The 19,663-nt window shown below is 37.2% G+C and overlaps 1 pseudogene; it reads left to right on the plus strand.

The window, feature by feature from the left end:
• Positions 1-198: 198 nt before the first annotated feature.
• Positions 199-17,521, plus strand: LOC138144019 (proline-rich protein PRCC pseudogene; annotated as a pseudogene).
• Positions 17,522-19,663: the final 2,142 nt, after the last annotated feature.

Raw genomic sequence — 19,663 nt, forward strand, 5'->3', positions numbered from 1 at the left:
TAATTAGCTGAACAAGGAAGACAACAGAAAAAATGACACCCTTGTTTTCTGGTACCACAAGAAAGATTACAGCAAAACTAATAAGAAATACAAGTACTCTGCTAGAAATGTTTTAAGTGCAAATGGTTGTGATCAGCAAAGTAGGCAAATTAAGCATATGTGAAACAGACTAAAAACATGACTATCTCCCCTTACAGCATGACTTCTCATCAGATGCTATCAGAAAATGGTAAAACCCACAGTAGAGATGAGAGCCACCAAGAGAATGGCGGAAGAGCTCAACAAAAGGCTCTGATTGGCTATTGCATTTTGAAGGTACCCTCAGTACTGACTATTCAACCTATCAAAAAGACATATCCTAAGACTAGAGCTAGTCATGGAATGTCTATTTATGTTCCAAAGTCTCTTCAAGATATTAATTACATTACATGTCATCACAATTCTATGGGAAGTAGAATCTGTAGCTTCTTCCACATCAGAAACTGCATCAGCCTGATGGGGTACAGGCTCTGGGAGCCCCCTTGAGCTCTCCTTGAATCTCTGAGGTACAGGCTCTGGGAACTCCCCTTGAACTCTGATTAAGTCATCCCATTTGATGAGGCATTTGCATGAGGCCATAAGTCTTACATTGTGGCTAGGCCCAAACCTCTGTTATCAATCCACCCTTGAACTGGCCTAGCCCACCATTATCTGTAGTCTCCAAGTAGCCTCCAGCAACCTCCCACCCTTAATCACTTGTTGACCCTCCCCAAACTCCTCCTCTAGACCACACCTAGATTCCTCCCACAACCTTCTGTTGAGACCCCATCTTGTCTCCATGTGTGTGAGAGTGCCATAGAATGACCTAGCACAGACTTATTCTGTGTCTAATACAAGTGAACTTTTAATAAATTTTACTTTTCTTTGGCTGAGAGAAGACTTGAGTCAAATTCATTCAGCAGGACCCAGCGTGTTAGTATTTTGGGGTCTCCAGAGCAACCCTAACCCTCTTTATCAGTAACCTCTTCAAGCCCAAGATGATGAAGCACTTTGTTTAAGGTTTTAAGGAATGAGCCCACTGGCCAATCCCCATTATTTTTATATAAGTAAATGTTATATTTCCTGTTAGAATATAAGGTGCTTGAGGTCAGAGATTGTTAACTTTTGGTTTTATATCCCTAGTTGCATGTAACAGTGGCTTAACAAATGTCAATTAATTGATCTATACTTAACAATCCAGAAGTGCTACCTAATAATAAATGGAAATGTAAAAATAATGCCAATATCTCAAGTGGTTTTGAAGGGAGATAGAAACCACTTAGGATGGAATTTCAAAAAGTCAATTTTTTATTTGGTGGCACAAATTCTACTTTAAAAAAAAAGACCAACCATACCAAAATAAAGTAATTCCAAAAAATTGATACCTACTATAACTATCATGAACAGATAAATTCTCCCTCAATATTTAACAGAGAGTAAAAATCATTTTAGGACCTGCATATAACACTGTATCCAGCAGCTGTTCCCTTGGTAAAGATTAAAGAAGAAAAGGCAGAATTATATAGTAATACTCTTAAGAGCTGGTGTTAAATACCACCTTGACAGAAGTACCTTGAGAAAAACAATGGAAGACCTACAGAACAACTGTGGAAGATAATATCAATATCTACACAATATGAGCAGGAGAAAACCCAAGCACCATATCACCTGATTAAAGGCAATGAAAAAGAAACAGGCGAAATAAAATTCAGAAAATAAAAATATGCCCCAAATTCTTGACACCCTTAATCAACAATTAAAAGCAAAAGTTAGCGGTTTAAAGTGATGTGAGGAGTCAACAGAGTACAAAGTACAAAATAAGTAATTCAACACTAAATCCAAAACTATGCTATAGAAGCTATAGAAGCAAGTAAATTAGAAGGGGTAAAAAAATCCCTGAAAAGGAAGATGTGGAAAATTTCTGATTATCTACATAGTCGTGAAAACATAAGTTGGATCAAAAACTAAACAGAGAGGTGGGGTTAAAATAATGAGCAACAAAACAATTACACTAAGGGAGCTGACTGAGATTTTAGCTTCTCTGAAAAAAAATGGAAAGTATAGAATCCAGATTAGATCTTTAATTGTCGTCTCAAATATTTCACAAGTGACACACTTGCAGCATAGCACTTTACAAACTCCTTCTCTGGTGTAGACCTGATCCCATCTTTTCTTTCAGAAGGTAACACATATTTAATATTAAAATATACGAATCTCACCAGCCCCGCCAAATAGTGGCCAATTATATAATTCTGCACTTTACACAAAGTATTCACAGCTTTTATTGACCAAAAAAATATATATATACTTACCCCCAAACCTCCAATATCTTGGCTATTGGTGGGGGAAAGGATGTGCTAAAAAAAAAAATCCCATAGGTATAAAAAGCAATTGATTATTGATTTGATGATTACTGAACAAGCCACTCAAAAGTACCATAACATCACATTTATTAACAGAAAACCTTTGACTCAGTCCTACACTCATCACTTAGTCATATAATACAAACATTTAAAATACCTTTAAACATAAAAAAAAATTAGAGTATTCAATTTCCACATGAAAAATTATTCTGGATTTAAAACATGCTACTAATACAATGTCAAGGTCATTTAGCATGAAACATGGCATCTTTCATGGAGATAGTGTAAACCTATTATGGTTCTATCTACATTAAATACAATATCATTCCTAAATAGAACCCGAAAAGGGCTTTGGAGTCAAAAAAGAATATTGAACTAAAACATCATATGAACCACCTGATGCATGTGGATAATAATATCATATGGTTCCACTGCAACACACATTAAACAGCTTCTCCACCTAAGGAAACTTCCTTCAAGAATATAAAAATATAATTTGAATAGAAATAATATAAATAGGCATAAATTCTTCACACATTCCATGGAAAAAATAGAGACTAAAGAATTTCAGCTTGAATCTAGAGGTCAAAATTAAGCTGCTTCTCAAAATACCACATTCTCCCTAAGGCACATTAAGCATAAAGCTATCAAGAAAACAGTTGAGGCTGTGTGTGTAAAGGGACTGACTGGCATCCTGAAGTCAAAACCTGATGGGAAAAATACATTTAGAGCAATTAATATGAATACATGCCAGCTTTAATGTATATTTTTGACATGGTAAAACAGATGACAATGGACTGAGAAGGTATCCAAGCAAAAACCCATGCATTAGTGAAACCGGGTTCAAAAGCAGCTGTAGAAAGAATAATACTTCATCATCAAAAGAGAAGAGGAATGACAGGTCTTCTCAGAGTATGTGGTAAACAGGTTAAAATGCTAATGCTTTTGAAATAAACAGACCTCATTTCACAAAATAATAAGCAAAGCTTTACAACACATAGACACTGATAGTTTTGACAAAGGTAAGGAAACCACTCAATCAGCCAATAACAATAAAATTAACACTCCTATGGCATTTTAACATCTGCAAAGTGCTTTATATATATTTTATTTCATTTGATCCGCACAACAACCCAAAGAAATAAGTGGCATTATTATTATATATTATCAAGCAAATTCCTTTGACAGATGGGGAAACTATGGCTGAGGAAAATTAAGCAATCGTCTCAGGGTTATACAGCTAGTGTTAGGATTCTAGTTTGGGTCTTCCTAACTCCAAGTCCTACAGTCTATTCATTACATCTAGCTGCACTTATTAAGCACCTACTCTTTCCCAGGTACTAGTGCTGAGAATACAAAACAAAAAAATGCAATAACCCCAAAGAGTTTATACTCTACTGGGGGAAGACAAATTGTGCATATAAAAGCACATATACAACAAATATTAAATAAATACTAACTACTTAGGGAAAGTACTAATAGATGGGAGGATTAGGAAAGGCATTGTGTAGAAGGTAGTATTTGAGCTATGTCTTAAAGAAGTGAGGGGGCTTATGAGGCAGATTTAAAGAAGGGGTATGTCCCAGGCATTGAGGATGACCAATACAAAGACACAGAGATAAAAACTGGAATGCTTTATGTGAGAAAAAGTGAGATGGTCAGTTTAAATGAATTTTATCTAAATGAATTTATCTATCTCCATGAAAGATGCCATGTTTTATGCTAAATGACCTTGACGTTGTATTAGTAGCATGTTTTAAATCCAGAATAATTTTTCATGTGGAAATTGAATACTCTAATTTTTTTTATGTTTAAAGGTATTTTAAATGTTTGTATTATATGACTAAGTGATGAGTGTAGGACTGAGTCAAAGGTTTTCTGTTAATAAATGTGATGTTATGGTACTTTTGAGTGGCTTGTTCAGTAATCATCAAATCAATAATCAATTGCTTTTTATACCTATGGGATTTTTTTTAGCACATCCTTTCCCCCCACCAATAGCCAAGATATTGGAGGTTTGGGGGTAAGTATATATATATTTTTTTGGTCAATAAAAGCTGTGAATACTTTGTGTAAAGTGCAGAATTATATAATTGGCCACTATTTGGTGGGGCTGGTGAGATTCGTATATTTTAATATTAAATATGTGTTACCTTCTGATAGATAAATTTTGTTACATAACAATAGGCTGTGAAAGAGGTAGCAATACATAATGCAGCTAGAAAGACAGGTGCTGACCAGGTTGTGATATATTTAAAAAAGTAACAAAGGAAATTATATTTTATTCTAGAAGTTATGAAGCTATTGAAGTTTATTGGGTAGGAAAGTTACATGGTTAGAAATGTGTCAAAAGTGGTTTATCTTTAGATGGAAACAGCTACAATCTAAGAGTGAAATCAAAAGGCATTCCATTGAAAAGAACCTATATGTATAAAAATAAACTATCTATAGCAACATGTTTTGTTATAGCAAAGAATTAGAAACTAAAGGGGATCAACTGAGAAATGGCTGAACAAATTATGGTATATGAATGTAATGGAATATTATTTGGCCATAAAATATGATGAAAGAGATACCTTTAGAGAAACCTGGGAAAACCAGTATGAATCGATGCAAGAGTAAAGTGAATAGTCAAGGGAATAATTTATACAAAAACATCACTGTAAAAAAAAAAACCTTCAGAAAGACTTAACAACTTGCATAAATGCAATGACCAGCCACAATTCCAGAGAGCTAATAATAAAGCATGTTCCCCACCTGCACAGAAGGGTGATGGCTTCAAGGTATAAAATGAAATATACATTTTCAGAAACTTCTGATGTCGAATTTTTTTTTTGCTTGATTATGCATATTTGTTAACAAGGTTGGTTGGTTTTAAATTTGGAGGGAGTGGGGTGAGGAGGGAAAGTAGTTAGCAACAGAATAGCTAAACAAAACCAAAAAAAGGCTTATTTTTAAAGGCACATAAGAGAAGAAAGGTAACAAGGAAACACAATAAGCATAACAGGTTTGAAAGTTAATGTATTGGGTAGATTAGAGGCAACACAGGTGAACAACTTAAATGCCCATAATCAAATTTTGGAGCATCTTCCTATGGTCAAGATATTTTTCTTCTGTTTGCTCATTTTCCAGCTTATTTCTTGACTTTTAATTCCATGCTAAAGTGGGGGGTCTGCTTCCAGAGTGTAGAGGATACCATTCCAAGCTTCAGGTGTTTTGTATAGCTGTTTTCAGAGATAATCTGGAGACCCGAAAGTTTTTGGTTCTTTCAAGGTGGTATGATCTAGGGAGAATTATATTTGTTTCTCTCCTGTACTGTGCACTGCTCTATGAGAGGCCACAAGCACTCTTCTCCACCTGGAACTGTGACCAGGGTCCCCACTCCCTGCAAGTCCAGCAAGCTCTGGTGTGCTGTACCCTGGGACTGAGACCCAGGATTGTGACCCAGATCCAAGTATGGGCAATACCGAGCAGCAGAAACAACAAAAGGTCAGAATGAGACATTTTTCCAATCTAAGAAAACTTAGGAGGTTGGCAAGAGAAGTGTGTGACATCAACTAGAAGCCTGTCCTGAACCCACACATACTGTGGTGCTGCTGTGACTAGCACTTGTGACTTCAGGGGACCAGGGGGCCTTCCTGATTAAAGACCAGAGCACAGATTAGGAAAGCAGTGACCACACCTCTCCCCAGATCATAACACCTTGGTAGCACTAAAAATTTGCAGAGCCACAGAGTTAGCAATGAAAACAGCAGCACAAAAACAGCCTGAAGATTGGAACAGTGCCTCCCCACCCCCAGATGAACAGAGCCCAACTTCAACATAAAGTTCAAAGTCAAAAATAGGCTGGAAGAATTAGCAAACAACAAAAAAAGAATTTGAGCATAAAAAGCTACTATGGCAGGGAAGAGCAAGACATAAACTTAGAAGAAAATAGCAACATAAAAATAGCCACAAAGCTTCAAAAGTGTTAATTGGATCAAAACCAACAAGAATTCCTGGAAGAGTTAAAAAAAGAAATTAAGAGTGGTAAAGGAAAAATTGAGAAAAGAAAAGAGAGTGATATAAGAAAATTATGAAAAGATAATTAACAGTTTGCTTTTTAAAGTGCACAAAATAATACCAGAGAAAATAACAACTTAAAAAACAAAACTGACCAAATGGAAAAAAAGCACAAAAATCCACTGAAGACAAAAAAAAAAAAACTCCTTAAAAAGCTGAATAGGTCAAATAGAAAAAAAAGGTACAAAAATTTACTGGAAAAAAAATAAAGGTGTGTAAGGAAGAGCTTTTACAATGGAGGGAAAAATTAAAGGTAATACTTGAACTTCACTCTCATTGGAATTGGTTCAAGAGGGAAGATATTGTATACACATTCAGTTCTGTGTAGAAATGTAATTACCCAATAGGAAAATAGGAGGGGAAGGGGATAAAAGAAAGGGAGGGATGATAAAAAGTAGAACAGATTAAGGGAGGCAGTGGTTAAAAGCAAAACAGGCTTTTGAGGACAGAAAGGATAAAAAGAGAGAGAGGAGAAACAAGAGAAAATGTGATAGAGGGAAAAACATAGTTATCATAACTATGAATGTGAATGGGATGAGCTCACTCATAAAATGGAGGCAAATAGCAGAACAGAAACAGAATTCAACAATATGCTGCTTACAAGAAACACATTTGAAACAGAAAGACATACACAGAATTAAAATCAAGGACTGGAGCACTACCTAATATTCTTCAGCTAAACTAAAAAAAAAATGCAGGGCAAAGCAAAAGCAAAAATAGACATACTTAAAAGGGATAATCATGAAACTGTATTTTGCTAAAGGCACCATAGATAATGAATATCAAAAAATTTTACAGCAAGTTTCTCTGTTAAAGGCTTTATTTCTCAAACATATACTGAAAATAGAACTGAGTCAGACTTATAAAAATAAGCTATTCTCCAATTGGTAAATGGTCAAAGGAAATAAATAGGCAGTTCTCAGAAGAAGAAATCAAAATGACTATCTATAAGCACATTAAAAAAATTCTCTAAATCACAAATTAAAACTACTCTGAGGTACCACCTCACATCTATCAGAAATGACAAACACTCAAGGGATGAGGAAAAAACTGGCACACTAATGAATTGTTGATAGAGTAGTGAACTGGTCTAATCATTCTGGAGAACAATTTGGAACTAGGCCCAAAGTCCTGTGCATACACTTTGACCCCAGCAAAACCACTACTAGGTCTGTATCCCAAAGAGATCAAAGAAAAAGGAAAATGACACATATGCACAAAAATTTTTTTAGCAGCTCTTTTTGTGATAGCAAAAGGAAACAGTGGGGTTACTCTGCAATTGGAAAATGGCTAAACAAACTGTGGCATGTGATTGTTACAGAGGACTGTTATGCTGTGGGAAATGACTAGGAGAAGTAGTTTCAGAAAAACATGGCAAGGTCCATATGAACTGATGCAAAGTGAAGGGAAGAACTAGGAGACCACTGTGCCAGTAACAGCAATGTTGTCATGATGATCAACCATGAAAGACTCTAATCAATAAAATACAATGATCCAAGACAATTCCAAAGAACTAATGATGAAAAATGCCACCTACCTCCAGGGAGAGAACTGATGAAATGTGAGAGTAAATTGAAGTATAATTTTATCACTTTATTTTTCTTGATTTTTAAAAATACGGCTAATATGTACATGTTTGAATGATTTCACATGTATAATTGGTATAATATTGCTTGCTTTCTCAGTGGATGAAGAAGGTGGTGGGAGAAAATTTGGAACTGAAAATTTAAAAATAAAAGAACGTTAAAAATAAATGAATATTTTTTTAAAAGAAGAGTTAGTAGGTATTGTATTTCATAACATAATTGTCATAGATTTCATGCCAAATTTCCTTGCAAAAAAAGTGGGGTGCAACCATTATGTGAAACTTTTTAAAAAACCATTTATACCGAGGATTACTTAAAATTCATTTATTACTAAACTATCTTTGGCACAAGATTAGGATGCATAGAATACTTGTGAATATACATTAAAATTGAATAGTCCAAATTGATGCATACCATTTCTTTGAGACAGTTTAGCAAACATTTTTATAGTCTGAAAAATAAAGTTAACACAATTGTTATTGATTTGTGCATTAAATGGTGCAAGTGGTCTTTAACTGGCTTGCTTACACATAGATAATGTGCATGTTCTGAAAATTCTAGGCTTGGGGCTCCCAATGTGCAAGAAATAAATGTGCATTCATATGCCATATGATGAACAGAATTATACCATGACACAATTACACGATGAAGATATCAGACAATTTTTGAACTGAAAAAACAGGATGCAACAATTATGCAGTGGTGACAAGTATGCAGTGAAATACAGTACTAGACACAGCAAGCACAGTATAATGTTGCCAAAAAAAATTTTTTTTAATAGCTCTACCTTACAAGGAGCATAAATAGCATTGATTTGAAATTTTTTGTAATTTTTTTGTAATTTTACTATTATTTACTTATAGTTTCTTCTATCTGAATAACTGTATTATTTTTGCCTTAAATAGTATTTTTCCCACAATTACATACCAAGAAAAATTTTAGCATTCATTTTTACAAGATTTTGAGTTCCAAATTTTTCTCCTTCCCAGAATCCCCTCCACTCTTCTAAAAACAGTAGGCAGTTTGATATATTTCATACATATGCTATCATGTAAAGCATATTTCCATATTCATCACAGCTGTGGAAGAAAAAAATAGATAAAAAGGGAAAAAACACAAGAAAGTATAAAGTAAGTGAAAAAAAATATGCCTTGATCTCCATCCAGAATTCATCATTTCTTTATCTGGATATGAATAGCTTTTTCCTTTATGAGTCCTTTGCACTTAGATCATTGTGTTGCTGAGAAAAACTGTATCATTCATTGTTGATCATCACATGATGTTGCTGATCCTGTGTACAGTGTTTTCCTGGTTCTGCTCATTTCATTTTGCATCAGTTTTTACAATTCCTTCCAAGTTTTCCTAATATGTGCCTGTTCATCATTCTGCATTGCATGATAGATAGCATTCCATTACCTTCATATGCCACAGCTTGTTCAGCCATTTGCCAACTGATGGCCATCCCCTCAATTTCCAATATTTTGCCACCACAAATAGGGCTGCTACAAATATTTTTGCACATGTAGGTCACTTCCCCTTTTTTATGATCTCTTTGGGATACAGACCTAGTAGTGGTATTACTAGATTGAAGGGTATGTACAGTTTGATTTTCCCTTGGGCATAGTTCCAAATTGCTCTTTAGAATGGTTAGATCAGTTCTCAACTCCATCAACAATGCAATAGTGTTTAAATTTTCCCACATCCTCTCCAACATTTATCATTGTACTTTTTTGTTGTATTAGCTAATCTGATTGATGGGAGGTGGTATTTCAGCGTTATCTTAATTTACATTTCTCTAATCAAAAGTGATTTAGAGCACTTCTTCATATGCCTTTAGATGGCTTTGATTTCTTTATCTGAAAACTGCCTGTTCATATCTTTAGCCATTTATCAATTGGGGAATTGTGGTATTCTCAAAAATTTGACTCAGTTATCTATGTATTTGAGAAATAAAGTTTTATCAGAGACACTTGCTATAATGATCATTTCCCGACTTCCTGCTTTCCTTCTAATCTTGGTTGCATTGGTTTTGTTTGCACAAAACCTTTTCGATTTAATATGATTAAAATTACCTCTTCTACATTTTGTAATGCTCTCTGTCTCTTGTTTGGTCATGAATTCTTCCCCTCCCCATAAATATGACAGGTAGACTATTTCTGCTCTTCTAATTTGATTGCTTCATTGTCTATGGTACAAGATGTAGTTTCCTTCCTTATCTCTTTTAATTAGGTCTATTTTTTCTTTTACTTTGTCTAAGATCAGGATTGCTATCTCTGCTTTTTAAAATGTTATTTCAGCTGTGGGGTGGTGAGGTGGTGCAATGAGTAGAGCACTGGCCCTGGAATCATGGAAGGCCTGAGTTCAAATCTGACCTCAGACATTTCACACTAGCCGTGTGACCGTGGGCAAGTCACTTAACCCCAATTTCCTTGCCTTCCCCCCCAAAAAAAAGTTAAAAAAAAAAGTTATTTTATTTCAACTGAAGCATAATATATTCTGTTCCAGTCCCTTACCATTACTCTGTATGTGTCTCTCTTCTTCAAGTGTGCTTCCTGTAAGCAATATATTGTAGGATTCTGGTTTTTGATCCACTCTGCTATCTGCTTCCATTTTGTGAGAGTTCATCCCATTCACATTCACACTTAAGATTACTATCTGTATATTTCCCTCCGTCCTATTCTTTCTCTTGTTTGTTCTCTCTCTCCATTCACCCTTCCCCACATCACCAGTATTTTGCCTCTGTCTACCTCCCCTGATATTTTCTCCCTTCTGTCAGTCTCTACCCTACCTCTCTTCACTTAATCTCCTCTCCTACTTCCCTGTCAGGTAAAATAGATTTCTATATTCATCTGACTGTATATATTATTCCCTCTTTGAATCAATACTAATGAGAGTAAGATTAAAGCAATACCCATTGCCCCCTCCCTCTCATCTTCCCCTCCATTGTAATAGGTCTTTCTCACCTCATTATGTGAGATAATTTACCCCATTCTACCTCTCCCTTCCTTCTGTACCTATCATATTCCTCTTTCTCTTCCTTTAATTTTTTTATGTCATTCTCTCAAATATACCTTATACCCATACCCTCTGTCTATGTATATTCCTTCTATCTGTATTGTTAGTAATACAATTTTTAATAGTTATAAGTATCATCTTCCCATGTAGTGATGTAAACAATTTAGCTCTATTGAATCCCTTATGTATTCTTTTCCCTTTTTACTTGTTTATGCTTCTCTTGGGCCTTGATATTGGAGGTCAAATTTTTTATTTAGCTCTAGTCTTCTTATGAAAGCTTGAAGTTCTTCTTTCATTGAATGACCATTTTTCCCCCTTAATGTATTATGTTTAATTTTGCCAGGTAAGTGATTCTCAGTTGTAGTCCTCACTCCTTTGCCCTCTGGAATATCATGTTCCATGACCTATGATTCTTTAAGGTTGCAGCTGCCAAGTCCTGTGTGATCCTGATTGTGACTCCCTGATTTTGAATTGTTTCTTTCTGGCCACTTATATATTTTCCTTGGCCTGATAGTTCTGAAATTTGGCTATAATGTTCCTTGAGGTTTTTATTTGGGGATCTCTTTCCTGAGGTGACCTGGGGGTTCTTTCAATGTCTGTTTTGTCCTCTAGTTCTAGGACATCAATGCAGTTTTCCTTGACAATTTCTTGAAAGATGCTGTCTAGGTCTTCCTTTTGGTTATGGCTTTCAGGTAGTTCAATGATTCTGATATTGTCTCTACTATTTTCCAGGTCAGGTGTTTTTCCCATGAGTATTTTAAATTTCCCTCCATTTTTTCATTCTTTTGAACTTATTTGATTGATTTGTGATGTCTCATAGGGTCATTAGTTTCCACTTGACCAATTTTAAGGTGTTGTTTTCTTCAATTGACTTTTTATACTTTCTTTTCCATTTGGCCAAGAGTATTCTTTAAGAAGCTGTTTTCTTCAGTGGATTTTTTAATCCCCTTTTCCATTGGCCAATTCTACTTTTTAAGCAGTTTTCTACACTATTGATTTTTTTCCCACAATTCTCTTGAATCATTCTTATTTCTTTTCCCAATTTTTCTTCTTCTTCTTATATGATTTTAAAGCTACTTTTTAAGTTCTTCCATGAGATCTTTCTGGGTTGAGACGATTTCCTGTTTTTCTTTGGGTTTTGCCTATAGGTGTTTTGACATTGTTGTCCTCTTCTGAATTTGTGTCTTGGTCTTCTCTGTCACCATAATAACTTTCTATGGCCAGATACTTCTTTTGTTGTTTTTTGCTCATTTTATTGGCCTTTTTCCTTTTCTTTTAAAATTGATCTCTACTCCCAGGGTGGAAGGGACTCTGTCTCAGGTTTCTTGTACCTATGGCTATAGGCACTGGCTGTTTGCCTGGTACTGCACTGATGTTGTCCTGAGGCCCCAGGGGGGACCCCCATGTCTGGTGCTGTGTTGAGAGTGGTTGAGAGTGTGTGGTGAAGGATGGCTGGTGCTACTGAAGGCTGTAGGGGTCTGGCAGCTTATCTGGTGTAGAGCTGGGGTCCTAGTGGTCAGGTTTGGCTACAAATGTACTTTAAAACACATGATTATAAAGAGATATTATATGTTTACATTGCAATAAACATTTTCATTTTACTACCTCTAGTATGTGCAAATGTGTCAACTGATGCAACCTGAACCTTCAAAGTATTTTTAAATTCTGATCCTTCTATTAACAAATGGGAAATAATTATTTTAATATCTGCAAGATAGGTAACTAGTTACTATAGAGTAATTATTTTAATACCCTTAGAGTAGGTATTTTAAAACCTGTGGTAAATTAACATCCCCATTTTAAAGAGGAAAAAATTGAAGCTTTAAGTGACCTCTCTGTGATAACTGGCAAGCTTCTATTAAGGGTTTATTAAGTCTTTACTTATCGATTAGGAGTTAGAAGTGAGCTTTTAATCTGTTCATTTACTCCAATTCCAGCACTGTATATACTATCCCATGTTAGATATAGCCAGCTACTAATGGATAGGAAGTCATTTTTGAAATAGCTGATTATACAAGGTTAGATTGTTAAATTCTTAGAGCAAAAATTAAAGTCAACAACAAATTAGAAGAAAGCATAAAGATGAGAAAATATGGTCTGCAATTTAAACAGCTCTAATCTGATCAATTATTAAATGTTATTTAATAATAAGTACCAATAATACCAAATTTCCTAAAAGGGAAAATGGATAAGGAATAGATATCAAGACTAAGGCTGTTTCCTATGGAAGTTTAACCAATGTAAAACAATGATCACAACAGCAAACCGAAAGATACCTAAAACTGCTTCACTGAGCAAACACTTGATAGCCTTGGAAATCAAAGAGATATGGCAGCCAAATACTGCTTTATTAAATATATAATGCAAGATCATTAGTAATAATGCCTTGTTAAGGGGTGGCTAGGTGGTACAGTGAATAGAGCACTGGCCCTGGAGTCAGGAGGACCTGAGTTCAAATCCAGCCTCAGACACTTGACACACTAGCTGTGTGACTTTGGGCAAGTCACTTAAACCCAATTGCCCTCCCCCCCCAAAAAATAATGCCTTGTTAAATCCCAGAGAGAAAGTTCAAAAAGCTTGGCTTGAGACAAATTAAGCAGATTCATACCAAGAACATAGAAAGATGAAATGGGGATAGGTGGTGATGACAGCAAAAAAATAAAAAAAGGAAAAATATGCAACAAATTATTTGCTCTGAATAAATGCAATAAATGCTATATCTGGGGGGGGGGGAAGTTAATGTGCTGAATTTAATGTATACCTAAAAGGGAAAAGTTAATTGTATGTAATAAATTTGAAATTTCATATGCAATCTTCTTTTTCTATTCTACTTTGTATATAGAAATGTTTGTTTTATTAGGTACTTGTTAAATTCAAAATATAAATTTTTTTTTAATTTATAGGCAGCCCATGAACAACACCCATATGAACTCAACCAACATGTTGATAAAGATAGGCCAAACAAATGGCTAAATCATGCATATATGCTTATTTAAAAGAAATGGTTCATGGTATCCCTGCAGGAGCAGATAATTTACACTATAAATTACAAAAACATCCTTGAGAGTCTGGATATATTAATTGATACAAATTATGCTATAAAGTAGTGGAATCTACAATGTATCACTGAAGTTTGTAAAAATTTAACATCTACAAGATACAAGGAAAGGCACAATCAGGTAACTAGCTAAAATTATATGCCAAAAGCTTCCTTTTATAAACTACTAGCAAATAGAAAACTCAAATAGAATCAGTCATTTTATCCAACCATGCGATAGCCTGCAGAACATTACATTCAAAAGAAAAATAGCAAAATAGTGACTTGTCCTTGACAATTTCTATCCCTGAGAATTCAACAAATAAACCCAGAAAATCATCACAGACAGAACTCTTGTCCATGACCACACAGACATACATTATCCATTAAAATGTAAGAACATTTTAATCGATGGCACCAGAACAAATATTTATAATCTCCATGCTACATGGAACAAAAAGCTTTCAAAATATAGAGACTTACTTGGCAAAGAAATTTTAAAAGATGTAGGAATAGGACAAGGTATGTGCCATATACCTCTAGTCAGATACTATATTTTTGAGTTGGGAATGTTCATTCTTATTTCTAGTTTCTAATGTATTCAGAAAGGGAAACAGAAAGGCCAAGAACATTTCTCTCTGGCCACCTGAGCAAGCACAAATGGTTCATCTCCGCTTCTCCAAAAAGGCAGCAATTAGCAACTCCTCGGAAGGAGGAAGGAGGAAAGGGAATAGAGGAAGAGAGAAGTGCCCCACTCTACACACACTCCCCCCCCCCCCCCCACTGGACTTCAGAAGAAAGCAACAAGAGAAAGAACTAAAAAGCACTGAGAATAGTCTGGCAGTCCTCTTTAATATGCCAGCATGGGGTAGGGAGGTGGCTTCTCCAGTGAGAGGTGCAAGAATCATTGGAAACAAATAGTTGTCTTTTGTCCTTTTAATGAGAAGCCAATGGGCATCTCTATGGGAAGGACTTTCCTAATTCTACAAGCTGACAGCTGTGGAAACTAATCAAGATTACTTGGGGAATGCCCTTAAGCAGCCCTAACATAGACCTAAAGCAGACAAATGTACCCCACCCCATACACACACACACACACACACACACACACACACATACATATATGGGGGGGGGAGCCTTAATTGAGTCATTTACCTCAAGTCACTTAAGATACTCTAGCCATTATATCTTTTTCTAGTGAGAACTATTCTTTTGAATCTAAATTAATGTATGTTCTGTAATATCTGGAGGGGCTTCTATGAAATGGCAAGGCCATTCAGCTTCCAGCATTCTCCTGGCAAGCCAGGAAAGCACAGTTCCAGTCAAGCCCTGGAGAGGGAATCACTGGAAGGAAGGGAGGGAGGAGAGGCTCAGTTTCCTCCTCCCCTTGCCATTCAGATCAGATGAGGATTTCACAAACTTCAAATGGTCATTGGGTTTGGACCTTTCATCAGAATTTTAGCAGTGTCTCCAAACTGGCAGCAGTGTCAGAATTGTCTACGGGTGTCCCTAAAGTCTGGACACATAGGACATCTCATTAACTATGCATATTTTCAAGAAATGAAATGAATGAAATTTTCAATATTTTATTTAATTAGCATAAATGAGATTTCATAGGAAGACATAGGAGACACATAGGAAATCTCATTAGTTAATCAAATTAAATTAATTTCATTAATGGAAAATAGTCCCCAATAGCTAATGAAAACTTTTATTTCATATGAAATTGTCATGGCTAAAATTTATGCTAGCTAAATAAAATGTTGAAAATCACATTCATTTCATTTCTTTAAAATATGCATAGCTAATGAGATTTTCTATGTTTCTAGTCTTTGGGGAGACCCTGTATGTAAGGGAGCTGAGGCCAGGCCAAGCACAATGAAGAAAGATCGCTTCGGGATTCAGTAAGGTGTCCAGAAGAAAGCTGCACCATGCATTTGTTACCTGTACGGAGCTGCCGGGGACCGGGAGCCCAAACGAATAGGGAGGCGTTAGTCGGGAGAGGATGCCACCGCAGCCTTGGGCTCGAGGCCAAGCCTCAAAGAGTGAAGCAGGGGATCCTCTCCAGACTGCCCACTAGGCCTCTGTGCATCCCCGGCCTCATTTAGACCGCTCCTTCCAGGAAGGGAGCCCCAAGGCGGGCAGGCAGAGCCAGCAGAGAAGAGAGAGAGAAAAGCACCGCGGACCTGGAGGAGTCGCTGCTGCTGCCCCCATCGCCGGCAGGAAACCCCCGGCTGTAGCCCCGGCCCCCACTGCCCTTCGGCCTGGGTGGCTTCCCCCACCCTCTGCCTCACTACTGCAGCCTGTCCCCTCTGGGACTCCCCAGTCCAAAGAAGAGGACAACGGTGAAGCACAAAGAGGCCGGTGCGGATCACGGCGCCCGAGCTGCATCAGGGAGACTGAGATTCAGAGGAAGATGAACCTACAAAAAAGAAAAAGTTTTCAGGGATCTGGTTTATCTGCTTTGCTTCCTCAACCCCAAAACCAGACCATAAAAGAGACTACAACCGAGTGCTCCTGCCCCACGTTTTCTCCTGAAAACTCACTGACTGCTCTGCCAGCACCAAACTGTCCAGACCAGATCTGCTGCTTCTGCTTCCTCCTCTGCCCCTGTTGTGGGTGCCACCACGACCACCCCGTGGCCCCAGTCATCAGAGCAGCTGTCCACAAGAGTGCTGCCCTACAGGGGACAAAGCAGACCACACGAGAGGAGGACATAGCCCCTGAGAACTTCTTTCTTCTAGTCAAGGGAGAGCCCTGCCCTTACCGCTGTCCCTGCTGCTTCTGAAGAGCCACCCCCAGCACAGAACCAGATGCCACCTTCCAGGACAATGCAGCCAATGCTTCCCTTGAATTCAAGATTGTGGCTGGTTCAAGTGGGGCTCCCTGGGTGCCTTACCCTAGGGAGGACTATAGCAGTCAGCCCTACAACCTGTTCCCTACCTGTATTGATGCCAGGAGGCATTTACTATCAGGATTATTACAGAAGTAGATACTACCCTGACCCAGCCTTAGCTCCCCTTCCCCAGTAGATTGCTCATGATCCTTCTTTCATTGATGATTCAATGAAAGAATTCAAGAAAGCATTCAAGAGCCTTCAGGGCGAGTGGAACCAAGAGAAGGAGGAGGTGAACTTTGTGGAGATTGGAGGGGATGACCAGCAGTGGGTGACAGGTCTTGACTGAAGAAAAAATCATGGAGTCATTCAGCAAGAAGAAAGGTAAGCAACCAACAGGCCTCCAGAGGCAGAAACACCGAATTATGTCTCTGATTCACTTAAGCCAAGGAGCAAGAGCGAGAGCTGAAGAGTGCATGGTCGGAGAACAAGCTCAATAGTTGGCAGGACCGAGGCCAAATATGGATTCCAGGTTTCTGATTTCCTCAAGGAGGCCATCTTCCCCTTTACCCATCACTGGGTGGCCTGGCTTTGCCCTTCCTAGCTAATACCTCTTGGGGCCATAGCAGCTCCAAGTCTAGGACCTTGTTCCTTAGGGTGCTAGCCATTACCTCCTTGAGAATGAACACATGATTTCATTTTCTTTGTAAAACTTAGAAATTGCAGCTTCTATCCTTCTTTGGGCCAGCAAAGACTCCCAAGTGACTCTTCCAGAAACAACTGTTGAATTTTTTTTAATGTATTTATTATTAGTTTACAACATTCAGTTCCACAAGTTTTTGAGTTCCAAATTTTCTCCCCCCCCCCACCTCCCCGCCATGGCGGCATGCAATCCGCCAATAGGTTCTACATAGGTTCCCTGCCCCAGAGCCCCAGGAAAAATCACATTAAACATTAGTCAAGTTGTAAAAAAGAATTATAACCAATGGAATGAATGACAGGGAAGAAGAAACAAAACAAAATGAAAAAAGAGAGGAAGCAAGTATTGCTTCAGTCTACATTCAGGCTCCATAATTCTTTCTCTGGATGTGGATAGCCTTTTTCATCATGAGTCTTTTGGACAACTCTTGAATTCTAGGTTGGGAACTTGGCTCCATAACAGAGTGAGATGACTGGTTGAATTCCGGATTTTGTTTTAATTTTCCAGACAAAAATAAATTTGTCTATTGAAATAAAACATCCTTCCTGACAGAAAAAATAAAAGCTACACCATCCATAAGGGGGATGTCATGAGGGTTCTACCCTGGAGACAGACTTCCAACAAAAGGCCCTGAGGATCTATAAGTCTGACAACTCATATGTTCTAAGCTCGAGTCCACTTTCCCCTTGACTTTATACACTTATTGGAGACTGAGCCCCTGAGTTGTGGGGTTTGGGGGAGGGAAGGATGTTTTATACCAGCTGTTCTTATTATGCAGCTTTAGTAAATACCTATTTATAAGAGGTAATTACACCTGACTAATTGATATGAACTACAGTAAATGGGAGAAATACATTGGTGGGGACTCAGGAACTATAGTATCAAAGAACTGTCCCCTAACCTGAACTTCATCAGAAGCTCCCCAGGTTAGAAGTAGCAGCCACCTCCAACCTGGTAGGGTAATATTGGAATAGTAACCCCAAAGCATGTGCTACACAAGAAAATAATTTACCTTGTTGCAGGATCTTTGTGGGTTAAACAAAACAAGCAAAAAAGAAAGAATCCAGGTTATGGTTTTCAGAGATTTGACACTACCAGCTAGATGGTTGCCCATATCCTTGTAGAGCTGTTAGCACCCAAGAAGTCATAAGAAAAAGGAGGAAGTACTGTGAAATTAACACGGTGCTATGCATTGTCACTATTTTAACCTCATATTCTCATGCCCTTAATCACTAAACCCAAATTAAACGTAACTGTGATACTATTATTGAAACAAATAGAGTCAATTTAATATCTGACATTTTCACAGCTATAGTAGTAACAGCTTATTTCTCCAATCCCTACCCTAATAGACCCTGATGGTACCACAATCAAATTATACTATTATTTCTTTCTAGTACTGGAGAAAACAAGATTGGACCAAGTGGTAGAAGTTTTCATGTAAAATACTAACAGATTTCCTTAATATTTGAAGTATATTGTTCTGCTTTTTGGGAAAAACACACTTTCTACACATGCTGTCCCCTGTTAACCCAGTGTTGCATGCAATTAATTGGTAGCAATAGAAGATGCTGCTTAGCAGATTCTGACCTATTTACATAGACCTCCAGGAGCACTGCAAAGTTTACTAAGCGTACAGACACATGGCTTTTAATTTCAGGTTTTCTCACTTTGGTCATTTTATTCAAAATCATGCATCAACCTCAAAATACCCTCAGTACCCTCAAAAGTCAGGTACACTTTCAGTGTCAAAAGGCAAATCAAAGCAGAAGCCTTTATGTAGCTGAGTTGAGGTGTTATTTCTTTCTAGTCAATAAGAAAATGAGACAGCAACAAAACCCAAAATGGTGATAACAAGGCTATTTTACATAGATGTTTCCTGTTTTGCTCTGTCTCCCCAGGGATTTGTTTTTAATTATCTAGAAAACTGAACTTTTTATCATATTAGGCCTTTTCAAGAAGTTTATTTTTTTCTGGGTGTATATGTAGGGTTATTTTCGTTGTGTGTTTTTTCCAAATCATGAGGAAAGGAAGATGGGAACAAAT

This window comes from Petaurus breviceps, unplaced genomic scaffold, assembly GCF_028583685.1.
Source record: "Petaurus breviceps papuanus isolate PSGF00001 unplaced genomic scaffold, PetGlider_PUasm1.0 138, whole genome shotgun sequence".
Taxonomy (NCBI): domain Eukaryota; kingdom Metazoa; phylum Chordata; class Mammalia; order Diprotodontia; family Petauridae; genus Petaurus; species Petaurus breviceps.